At 45.8% G+C, this 12,154-nt stretch overlaps 1 non-coding gene across 1 annotated transcript; it reads left to right on the forward strand.

Moving 5' to 3' along the window:
• The first annotated feature begins 9,821 nt into the window (after positions 1-9,821).
• On the forward strand, positions 9,822-9,894 carry Trnak-uuu (transfer RNA lysine (anticodon UUU)). The gene has a single exon. It is a non-coding gene; the product is annotated as a tRNA-Lys (tRNA).
• The last annotated feature ends 2,260 nt before the right edge of the window (positions 9,895-12,154 follow it).

A 12,154-nucleotide genomic window follows, 5' to 3' on the forward strand; every position in this document is an offset into this window, starting at 1 on the left:
TTTCTTTATGGACTCTGGCAGCTGTGGACCCATTGTAGATATCCTCTAATATTCTTACGTAATGCTCGTCTACACCCTAATTCCGCAATGCATGCATGACTGCTGAAGTTCAGTCCGAGTCAAATGCTTTTTTATATTCTATGAAGCTATATATAGGGGGTTGAGTATACTCCGCGCACTTCTCTATCACCTGATTGATTGTGTGAATATGGTCTATTCGAACTACTCAGTATACAAGCTCAGCTTGCGATGTCCCACTAGTAACTAAAGAAGCTGGAAAGGCTCTCAAGAGCATGAAAAGAGGAAAAGCTTCAGGTGACGAGGGCATAACCATAGATTTTCTGAGGAGGGAGAAGATGTTGTACCAGAAAAGCTTGCTGCACTATTCTCGGTATGCGTAAGGACTTCAAAATGGCCCATAGCCTGGACAAACGCCAATATGGTTCTGGTTCACAGAAAAGGAGATAACGAAGACTTTGAGAATTACAGGCCCATCAACCTACTCTCAGTTGTATACAAGATGTTTTCCTATGCGGAAAACATAAGTGAGTATGCGGAACCCCCACAACCAGTGCTCGAGGAATTACAATCAGATAGCGACCCTGTGGTACTAAGATAAGTATGAATAAATAATAAATGCAAAGTAAGTTTGAATAAACGTGCTAAAAGCGCCCTCTTTCGCTGGTGTAACACAATGCTAGAACAAGTAGAAGAGTATATCTATCTCGGACAGTTTACTCGAGCTGTCCTCAGTCAGAAGAGAAAAAAATTCGGCGCAGAATAGGCATGGGCTGAACCGCTCTTGGTAAACGCTACCAAATAATGAAAGGTAAGCTACCTCTATTATTCAAAAGAAGAATATACAAACAATGCTTCGTGCCAGTGATGACATATGGAGCGGAACCTTGGCCCCTGACTAAACAAAAAGAAAGCAAAAGTACGTCAGCTCAATGGGCAATGGAACGTATAATTACCGGAGAAACAGCTAGGGACAGAAATCGAGCTTCCTGGATCAGGAAGCAAGCTCAAGGAGAGGATATAGTTCAAGTAAAGAAAAAGAAATGGACTTGGGCAGGTCATGTAGTGAGACGAAATGAGAACCGGTGGACTACCAGAGCAACAGACTGGATACCGAGAGAGGGATTTAGAAGAATAGCAATGCCAATAACTTGATAAAGGAGAGAAATAAAGAAATTCAAGGGTAAAGAATAGCCTTGGGAAGCACAGGACAAAAGCAGTTGGATGTCAATGGCAGAAACATTTGTCCTGCAGTGGATCTAAGTACGCTGCTGCTGATAATGATTTAATTATGGGCGTTCTATATGGTACTGACCAGAACTGTACATCTCGTATCCATTCGGTGGGGGAACCTTTAGCAATTGTACACGATTCTGTATGGGAAAACAAACCAAGCATCAACTAATAAATTGTGTTACTTTAAGCCTCGTACGTGGAGGCTAACGAGCACTGTGTTCTTGTTCGTTGAATAGTGCTAATATCAGCTCTGGTGTCTTCCTTATTTTGTTTCCAGCAGCAATTTATACGAACCCAACCATAGCAGGTTGGTAAAACTGCTCCGTAGTTTGTGGCAAGAAGTGTCCTTAGATTGCCTGGATTGCCTCTTCCATCACTCACATTGGCGCGAGAAACATTCTGCTCCAAAAGTTCTTCGGGAGCGCATTTTTGTTAGGTGTTTGTGTATTATCGCCGAAATATATTCTTGCGAGTACCTATCTTATTTTTAAAACAACTAATTTTGTTCACTTAACTTAATATTTCTGGAGCAGACGCATAAAACAACACTAGCACTAGGCATTTTCGCGCCGTGAGATGACAGAGTAAACTTATGGGTGATATAATGTATTCTGCGCTTCATTTCTCATGCCCAAGCTTTGTTAACATTTGCTTTTTATTACCGTTCCGTAGTCGCGCCTTATGGGGTTTATTTCTCTTCAGGGTACTACCACCACCCCCTCCTAGTTTAAATCGCATTCCTCGATGGTGCGGACGAGTGCTAAGGCTAGCGCTGCATATTGTATTAATGAGGAACAGAAGAACTGCTATCAAAATATTCCAGAGGGCCCTTCGATTCTGCCGGTGCTGGAGTGGCAGGCGGGTCGGACAGGTGTCCTCTTCTCCAGCCTCTTGCTGTAACAGTCAATTAGCCATTACGTTGATCAAACACTTTCTCTTCGCTATCTAATGCATGCCTTGTAAAGCGTAGTATTCTGCAGCAGCGACAGCGCGATATTGCCGCTTAATGACGTGATGACAAACTCCTCAAAGTTGTGGCCTTGGCATCGCTATCTATAGCTTCCCTACTGACACGCACGAAATCGCATGCGTGACTAAAACTTCGCCCGGTTGTTTTTGTCACTCCATAACACTGATTTTACGGTATACGTTCTTGCGCTGTTTCGGGGCATCAAAACACAAAATATCTTGTTTCTTCTGCCCAAGAAATCCTTTCGCAGATTTACAATGTTTCTGTATCTGTAATGCTGCCCTCATGGTGATCACTCAGCGTTGTCAAGAAGCTTCACGTATGACTATGATTGATTGATTTGAATGTATTTTAGTAGTATGTGAGGTACACTGGTGCCAAATGCAGACTGTAAGTACTATTTCCGCTTTGTAACCACCTCACGCTTTGTTGTCCGCTACAGCTGTATGCTCCACTAAATAAGGCGACTAATACTTTTGATACCATCATTGTTTAAATGAGGTCACTGAATAAAAAGAAATTACGAGAGTGGCGAAGAATTGGACTCCATGGAACATTCGAAACTCATTTTGTTAGCCAACGGTCGAGTTTAGAAGCTGATTTGCGCTAATTCAGTGCTCGGCAAATTGTCAAACCAAATAAGCGCTTAGGCAGCTGTACCTTATTTGCCCTTACATTGGGAGTTACCGTTATCGCTTAGTGGCATCCGAGGTTGTGGAAACCAACTAGGAAACGCAGGGATATTTTACAAAGTGTTTCTCTTATTTTGTTATGTGCGGAAGAATATTCCTTACAAACTGCGCACAGATACCCGCTTAGGTTCTGGCCACCCTGATGCGGCAATCGGCTGCAGACTGCGTATAAACTGAAAACTGATCTGAAAACTGAACAAAAAAAGCTGTCAATAATCCCCCAATAAGCTTTCAAAATAAGCAGAAAGGTCAACAACAATGACCGTAGCTTGGGAGGTTGCAACGTCAAGCATAAATGCCACTACACGGAATGCAGTCTCTCTGTGGTGTACAATGTCCCACTGTCATGCGGGAAGTCCTACGTAGGGCAGACGGAGCGTTGCATCAACGATCGCCTACGTGAGCATGCTAATTCGCTCAAGACGTTCCAGGGGAGCAACCTCGCTACTCATTGCGGAAAACATGACTGCTCGCCTAAGCTTGACCACGCCTCGATTGTGACCAAGTACCCGGATCAACGCACACGTGAAGTTGCGGAGGCGTTTACAATCTATCAAATGCAGGACTCGTGTGTTAGCATGCCGTCAATCTCGCTGCATGCAAAACAGGCAAGTTATTTGGGCGGCGTGGCTGCGGAGGGTGACACCTCCGTTTAATAATCTCATTGTAACCTTTGTTTGCCTTTCTTGTTTTGCTTGTGCTCTTGCTTTTTCGTATATATTTCGTTGTTTCTTTCAATCAAATTTAGTCGTCAGTCAGCGCCCGTCCTTGTCAGCTTTTCTCGTCCTGTCCCTTGCGCTGTTTTAATCTTGTATTTTGTCTGCATGGCCCCTTTAAGGGTGCAGGTTCAATCCCCGGCCGCGAAAACCCCCGTGTGTTAGAGATTTCGGCGCACGTTGAAGATCCCCAGGAGGTCAAAATTGATCCGGAGCCCTCCACTACGGCGCGCTCCCTAGACTTCGTACACGAGTTAAACCTAATATTTCAAGAGGACTGTGATTTGGGCGAGTTGGTGAACGTTCATGATTGAAACTCGGCGCGGAAAAAACACAGCACAAAAAAGGAACGAGAAGTAGACAGGACAGCGCTGCAGTCACAACTGATTTATCTTGAAGAAAACATTAGTAATATACATAGTTCAATCTCCCGCGTGGCGGTAAATTATTACAACGAATGAACAGAAACAAAAAAACGCTATCATTCATCGGTCTGACCATCTGTTATATTTTTGGTTTACTTGGTCATGCAAGGGTGTCACTCAGATAAGCGTATTCCTGGTCATGCAGCACTACTGAGGGCATACTTCTACATCGGTCGGCGGATCGTCTGATTTGAAAGGCCTCGATAATTTCCCTTGTTGTTTTATCTCTGTGTCTCGACAACACTCTTTCTCTCTGTCTCTTTAAAGAAACCACTGTGTTGTCTAGACAGAGATAAAGCAACAAAGGAAATTATAGAGGCCTTTCAAATCAGACGATCCGCCGACCGATGTAGAAGTACGCCCTCACTAGTGCTGCATGACCGGGAATACGCTCATCTGAGTGGCACGCTTGCATGACCAAGTAAACCAAAAAGATTACACATGTGCAGACCGATGAGTGATTGCGTTTTTTGTTTCTGTTTATTCGTTGTAATAATTCACCGCCACGTGGGATACTGATCTATGTATATTACTAATGTTTTCTTCAAAATAAATCAGTTGTGAGCTGTTGTGTGAGTTGTGAACTCCTGTAAGCTGTTCTTTACAGGAGTTAACTTTCAGGAGTTCAGGAATATCCTAGCCCTAAGCGAGGTTAGAAGAGCAGAGTAGGACTTAGAGGTGTTCATAACGAACATAGTAAGTCCTACGGAGGGCATCCAACGGGGAATTTTGTACTCTCCACAAATCTTGAGCCACAATCTTTGGCTGAGGAGTGTTTCCACGAGGTTGCTGAAACAGCAAGAATAAGAATTCCTGCTTGTGATGCGATAGATTAACGCAAAAATGGGGGAAAAACGGTAGCCGAACCTTGCAGAGGAACACATTCGTATACGTAGCCCGAATAGCACTAATAACATAAGCACAGCATTTGTTAATAGTGCCAACTTATTTTGAGGAAGTTGTTTCAAAAGTTTGAAGCTGGTGAGCAGCAAATATGCACACTACGCAATGATGAGTGAAGGCACAAGCAGCCACATCAATGTATTTATCGTTCCATGCAAGAGCGACTGTCAATATATAGGTACCATGATTTAGATAACGTACCTGCATAGCCATTTCCTCAACCAGCATATCGATGTACACAGGGTGCTTTACGCAGGAACCAACAAAATAGTTACTGTAAGTGGTTAACACATGCGGTATGTTAGGCTACGGTAAAAATATTAAAAGGTAAAAGGACGCCGTTTAAATAAGCTCCGCACGTTTCAAGGGCAACCTGTGAGCGGCCAAGTAAAACAGCAAAAGCTGCTAGGCGCATACTTAGGGAAGGCACAATGAAAGCAAAGTATGCGGTGATGCAAAGACTACAGAACGCCAGGCGATGTGATGACAGAAATTTTGTAAGCGTGCACATATCCCACAGAAAATTTTGGTGACTTGAGCAGCCCTGTGAAAAGATTTTGCTGCGTATCGTCATCGCGAGAAAAAGTTGGTACTGAGAAGAGAATCACGGATTTTTCCGCTTCCAGCTTGGAAATAGACCTTCAGCGCACGCGTGACGTAATTCCAGTTAAATTTTCTCTAACTCCCGCAAGAACAAAAACGTTCCAGCCATCATAAGAATTTCCTCTCTACATGATGCTAACAAACATACGCACTCAACGGAACAGTCTCCTTTAACCTTGGTAAAATGCGCAGCACTCAATGTCTTTATAATATACTCAAAGGTCTGCAAAAAAACAAATGTGCACACTGGGACCGTTCCTGTTTCAATGATACTTGGACGTCGGCGCCAGTCTAAACAACTCTCTTCCAATGCCAAAAGCCAAAATTTAGGCAGGAAATAATACTCAACAGAGCCGATTGAGTTGGGGAGCAGAGACTCCCAAGTGAAATAACCGGTGTTTGATCATGCACAGGCAATGCGGCTGGCTTCGTCCAGTTTTTTTATTTTTTTGATGGGGAATGCCTTATCTCGATGCGAAAGCAAATGCAGAATTGTAGATCACTTTCTTTCACTCGGAGAGGCATTGGTTCAAACTTTTTTTTGAGTTAAATAAATAAAAAAGCGCGTGGCTAAATGAAAATCTCTGCAAATTTAATTTGGCAGTCCCCGCTCCTGGGGCAGTGGGCAAATAGGTACTATTTTTCCAGCGTAAGTAAAGATGTTGATTGATGGCAGGGTTTAACGCGCCGACCGACGCAGCGCAGGCGATGAGGCGCGCCGTAGTGGAGGGCTCCGGATTAATTTCGACCACCCGGGGATCTTTAACGTGCGCCGAAACCTCGTACACACGGGCGTTTTCGCTTTTCGCCTCCATCAGAAAAGCGGCCGCCGCGGCCGGGAATCGAACCCGCGACCTCGTGCTCAGCAGCGCAACGCCTTAGCCACCGAGCCACCGCGGCGGGTGTAAGTAAAGATGTCACTTTGTTGGCAAACTGTATAAAAAATGGCATGAGACCTACATTTTTTTCGCACGGATAATGACTTGAAACTCAAACTCTTCTTCACTGACAGAAACATAAGCATTATGTGTTTTTTTTTTGGCAAGGAAGGATGTATAGGTTATTGTTTATATATATATATATTTCGTTCCTATAGCCAGTGGTAAGATTGAGATTTAGTCTGTACTAATTGTACGGCGCGGTAGAGTTCTGGCGTTCGCGGCGACTATTTTTCCAGCCACAAAACGCACACAAAAATGAAACGCAATCGCAACAACTAAGGCGCATGAAAACATGGGCAAACAGAAAAACGTACGAGAACTAAGCAATTTTCCTGATGGTGCAGGTCATACGAAATCCTTGATGGCCAATTGCGGAGCAAGTCATCTCATTATCACCATCATCAATGAGGTGATGCGGCGTCTCTTCATTGGCATATACAGTCAAACCCGTTTATAGCGAATTGCAATATGCACCGGGATTAGTTCGATATATCCAATAGTTCGATATAGCCGAACCCGCCTATAACGAACTTATTGTTACAAGTTCGCAATCCGCGGGAGCCCCCTCCCCCCCCCCCCCCTTCTCGCCCTCCCCAACTCCACCATCCCCGAATGCAGAAAGAAACACATTAAAGTAGCCAGTACCATACCCAAAATAATCCATTTATTGCAAGTAATAAAGCTACTTTCCGCCTGAACTGCCTACTTTGCAAAGAAAAAAGCGGTGATTTTTGTTTTCACTTTCGTTTTGGCGGCTTCAACTAGCATAGCATTCTCTACACGAACCATTGTTACACCAGTTCGAGTCAGCGTCCCCCAAAATCTAAGACGCATTGGCCGAGCACATCGACTCCCGAAAGCGCTTCATTATAAGCGTCGGACGGCTTTCACTCGAGACATCATCGGGAACATGGGGGAGCTCTTCCCGCAGTTCACCGATGCTGCTGGTTTGGTCCGGACTCGCTAACTTTGCGGGTTCCGTCGTGAATCCCGCGCGTCAGAAACAGTTACGGAAAGTGTCTGGCGTCACGTCGTCCGTGCGAGGCGCAGTGTCTCAGTCGCAACTCTTGCTTTGCGGTCGCGGCCAATCCACATCGCAATCGCCGCTCGGAGACCGTGCATATCGGCGGCCATTTTCGGCGCACAGAGTTCGATATATCGGATGTGAACTTCGTTATAAGGAATATGTTTCCCATGTATTTCCGTAACTGAAATATTTTTGTTCGATATATAGCATAATTCGCTCTATCCGAGTTCGTTACAGCCGGGTTTGACTGTACAGTTTCATACTAATGAAACTAGAGGGGACACTGGCGCTGCGATCGTTGGACCTCCATGGAGCTGATCGTGTGACGTGGACTCGTGATTTTCGAACTTGGCTTAAATTCAGACTTGACGGTTGTTATATGTACTAGGCTTCGTACATTTCCGCACCTGCAGTTTCTGTTTCGACGCCAAAAGCGTCCGGGGCAGAATTGGTGTTGGCGTCTGATTCCAACGGCTGCGATAAGCAAATACTGCATGGCTGGAATGGATAAATACGCGAAGCAGTGGAATCGTCGTGTATCGTCTACTCTAGAATCCATCATGTGATACGTCATTTAAAACAGATGCACACTCAGGATACCGCAGAGGGCAGTACATCACACTGTTCCATCCTAGTCCCATTCATCAAGACGCTTGCGATGACAATACGACGTGGTAGCGCCGAAGCCAGATAAAAATCTTTTATAAGCAGTAAGTATGTGTGTACAGCCGGTGATTTTTTTAATATTGCGGACGCGTCTATCAGCGGGTGGGTCAGCACCTTATCACGGCAGAAAGCTGCGAAACAAGTGAGGGTAGGGCGCATGCACAGGACGATCCCGCCAGTGCAACTGTCGTCTGCTAGGCTGTTCCCGCAAGCACAACACAGACCATTTTCGTTGCTAATCAGCTGCGTGTATTCAGCGGCGTGAACAACGTGCACGCACAATCGCTGTGACCGCCCGTAACCATGCAAACTTGTGGAATACTTTCAGTGCCTGATGCAGGGTATTTGAAGCCAAAGGTTTTTTAAAAACAATGTAGTGAAATGAATACTCTGTGATACACTGCAGTAGGATCTCGTTAAGCCGCACAGACAGGGAGGGACAAACGTACGTATGCAACGGTATAATGGCTCTACCTGTTGAAACAGAACGTGCTTGGGGACCTACTAGTACTTTTGGGCCGAAAACTATGGCTTACATAACTATGTACTGATGAAGCTATATGCCTGAGCAGACAATCACCGGCATGTATGCTTGCTATTCAATGAAGCTGCTGTCAGTGTACATTGGTCAGTGTCGTCCCATTCAGTGGCAAGTGTTGCTGTAGCAACTGTTTGCATTAGTAGAGCCCTGGCTCAGCACCTGGAGACAGGCATATTGAGCAGACACAGAAGGAGTTCGAGAGTGCAAAGTGTGAATTAATTGTGCCAACACGAAAGTGAAGAATTCAGTTTCACTCATCTATAAAAAAAGCACTCGCCACCGTCATACGCTCTAGCACTAACAACATAAGCACAGCATTTGTTAATAGTGCCAACTTATTTTGAGGAAGTTGTTTCAAAAGTTTGAAGGCTGGTGAGCAGCAAATGTGCACACTACGCAATGATGAGTGAAGGCACAACCAGCCACATCAATGTATTTATCGTTCCATGCAAGAGCGACTGTCAATATATAGGTACCATGATTTAGATAACGTACCTGCATAGCCATTTCCTCAACCAGCATATCGATGTACACAGGGTGCTTTACGCAGGAACCAACAAAATAGTTACTGTAAGTGGTTAACATATGCGGTATGTTAGGCTACGGTAAAAAAATTAAAAGGTAAAAGGACGCCATTTAAATAAGCTCAGTACGTTTCAAGGGCAGCCTGTGATCCGTGCACAGAGAGCCTGACCTCTGTCATCCCTATGCTTCCTTCGAATTTCTTCTCCCTGTAGTAACACACGTTTCTAAGTTGTATGCCACAACGAAATCACTAGATACACCTTTACTCGAATGGATCAGCAGTGGCGTTAGGCATTCGTACTCGTCTCTTCTCTCGGTTCCTCTGGATATTCGACCTACCATGCCAGCTACTGCTTTCGCAATGCAGTGACGCTGTACGGCACGCGTAGTGGACTACACTTTCAGTAGCGGCGCCTCCAAACCTGCGGGTATTACGACGGAGGACACCTAGAGCCCCGCTTTTGTTCTTAATTGGTCTTTGGCTAACTAAACGGGATATGTTTGCTATGTCCCGAGTTTTCGTGTTGTCATGGCCTCTTTCGGGGTCCCGGACCGTCCGCCCGGAAAGCTCAGTCGGTAGAGCATTAGGCTTTTAACCTAACGGTCCGTGGTTCGAGCCCCCGTTCGGGCGTGTTTTTTTTTCTTTTTTCTATCCAGTGCACTTCATCTGTCACACTTTCACAGTACAAACCCATGCTTCACAAGGACAAAAAAATTCAGGGCCAATCGACCCTGTGGATGTGGATTACCAGGGTAACTTAAAAGTGATTCCCACTTAGTAACGACTGTAACAATGGCTTCCCTGCTGCTGTGATATAAACTATAATGGGCAAACGTGCGACTGCAGACACGTTCTTGAATAATTTTAAATCTGTGTACGTACGTCGCTGAGGGGTCGATTGGACAGGATCGGTGGGAAATCGCAAGGCAGACGTCTCCAACACGAAACGCGTAAACCATTATTCCCAGTTAAGGCAAAGCTTTGTTGCCTCACTGATGGCGTTGAAGTGCGAGTGAAACACACTGCAGAAAAGCCGACCGAAACACACTGCAGGGAAGCCAGCGCTACAAAAGGAGTTTCTCCAAAGGTACATCAATCATACACCACGTTGCATAGCAATGGGATGTCTTTACACTCCTAATGCACCACTCGTAACGCGCAAAATATAGTTTGGCAGTACACATGGTTAGTGATGTTGATGAAGTAGATTCTCGAAGTAGGGTTGAACGTTGACTTTAAACTTTTGCGGTGTGGGGTTGCACGGGACGTCGGATTTGTACTTCGGAAGAGTTGAAATGGGCCTTGACTTTGTACCTTGGCAGGTTGGCTTTTCGAATTCGGCTTTGACTCAGGTAGCTTGGGAAAAAACTTCACGTTTTAACCATATTTCTCTTAAGAAAGGGGGCTTTGATTTTTTTTTTTTTTTTGGTTCCGAGACATTCATATTGAAATCCTCCCCGAAAACGACTACAGTGGTAGTGTCACTCATGGTCTGAGGCAACCTAAGCACTTCTCAAGAGTTCCAAATGCGAAAGGATTAAAATTCTACGTCAATTGTGTTAGGCAAGCAGCTGACGGAGTACATTATGTGGTCGTCAGTTGTCCCTGAGCACTAATATCCGAAAAATTAAGTTATTGCTAGGAATAATCATTTCACGTTCAGGTGATCATATCATATTCTTGTCGAGCTCCATTACGTGTCTCTTTAAATGTTTTTAACCGCTCAACGTGGTCACGTGCTTCAGAATGACGCAACCACTCACTGCGGCGCCTTTACCCGCTCCCAATGCACTTACCTATAGTTCATTTCATAAGCTGTGTGCCCCGCACTGTTCTCAATATTCCACCCAGATCTGCGCATCTATCTCACCCTGGAATTCTACTATGGGCGGTTGAAGTAAAGCGACGATAGGTGCTGGGTACTTCGAAGGGCCCCTCCGTATCCCGATGGGCAGGTGGAACCGAAAGGCCCCAACGCCTGTTGTCCCTTTTCTCTAACAGACAGACAGACAAATGTTTGTATTTGGATGGCTCGAAGCCGCAGGCTTAAGGGAGGGGGTTAATAATGTCCGGCCATGGCTGCCTCGCAAACGAAGTGCCACAACGCAGCCAACGTAGCTTGGTGTCGATCACGTGGCCTGATCCAGTCCTCATAGGAGAGGACCCAGGCGGGACGATATTTGGCGCGAAGCCGATCGAATGCCCCACACTCCCAGACGAGATGGCGGATTGGGGGGGCCACTTCTGTGTTGCAGGCAAAGCAACGGACTGGTCTAGGAAACGTTGCAGCGGAACCACTGTTAGAGAGGTTTCCATCGTGGGATGCAGGTTGGGGAGCGTAATTCCGCCATCGAGAAACCACGTCATCTGTATATGCGTACCCTGACCGCGCCCGGTTGAGGAACACCTGAGCACCTCGGGGTAGACCAGGGGGTGTGGGGTCGTCACATGGGGGAATAGTAGTGGCCAATTCCTGCCTCCTTCGATTACGGCGACGGCGGCGCTCTACATCTGGATCAGTAAGCAGCGTATATGGTCTTACAGGCAGCATGAACTGGGAACGGTGTAAAGAAGCCTCGCTCGCAAGTTCATGAGCCTTCTCGTTTCCTGGGTGCCCTTGATGGGCAGGAATCCAGCGTACCGTTACCAGTACTCCAGAGTCAGCCCTAAGTTCCTCGCATTTCTGCTTGATAGCGTGGGCGGTGCTGTTTTGCCTGGGTGGACCAATGAGGCATTTCAGTGCCTCAGTGCAGTCAGTCAATATTTCCACCCGGTCGTGACGCCGTTCTGGATGGTCGGTGACAACCTGGCGTGCAAGGTGAATACCTTCCTCTATGGCAAAAAGCTCAAGTTCCGTTATATCGGGGTCGTCGTCCAGCGAAATTAGTCG

Source organism: Haemaphysalis longicornis, unplaced genomic scaffold, assembly GCF_048455015.1.
Source record: "Haemaphysalis longicornis isolate Haplotype H1 unplaced genomic scaffold, Haemaphysalis longicornis Haplotype H1 scaffold_7, whole genome shotgun sequence".
Classification (NCBI taxonomy): domain Eukaryota; kingdom Metazoa; phylum Arthropoda; class Arachnida; order Ixodida; family Ixodidae; genus Haemaphysalis; species Haemaphysalis longicornis.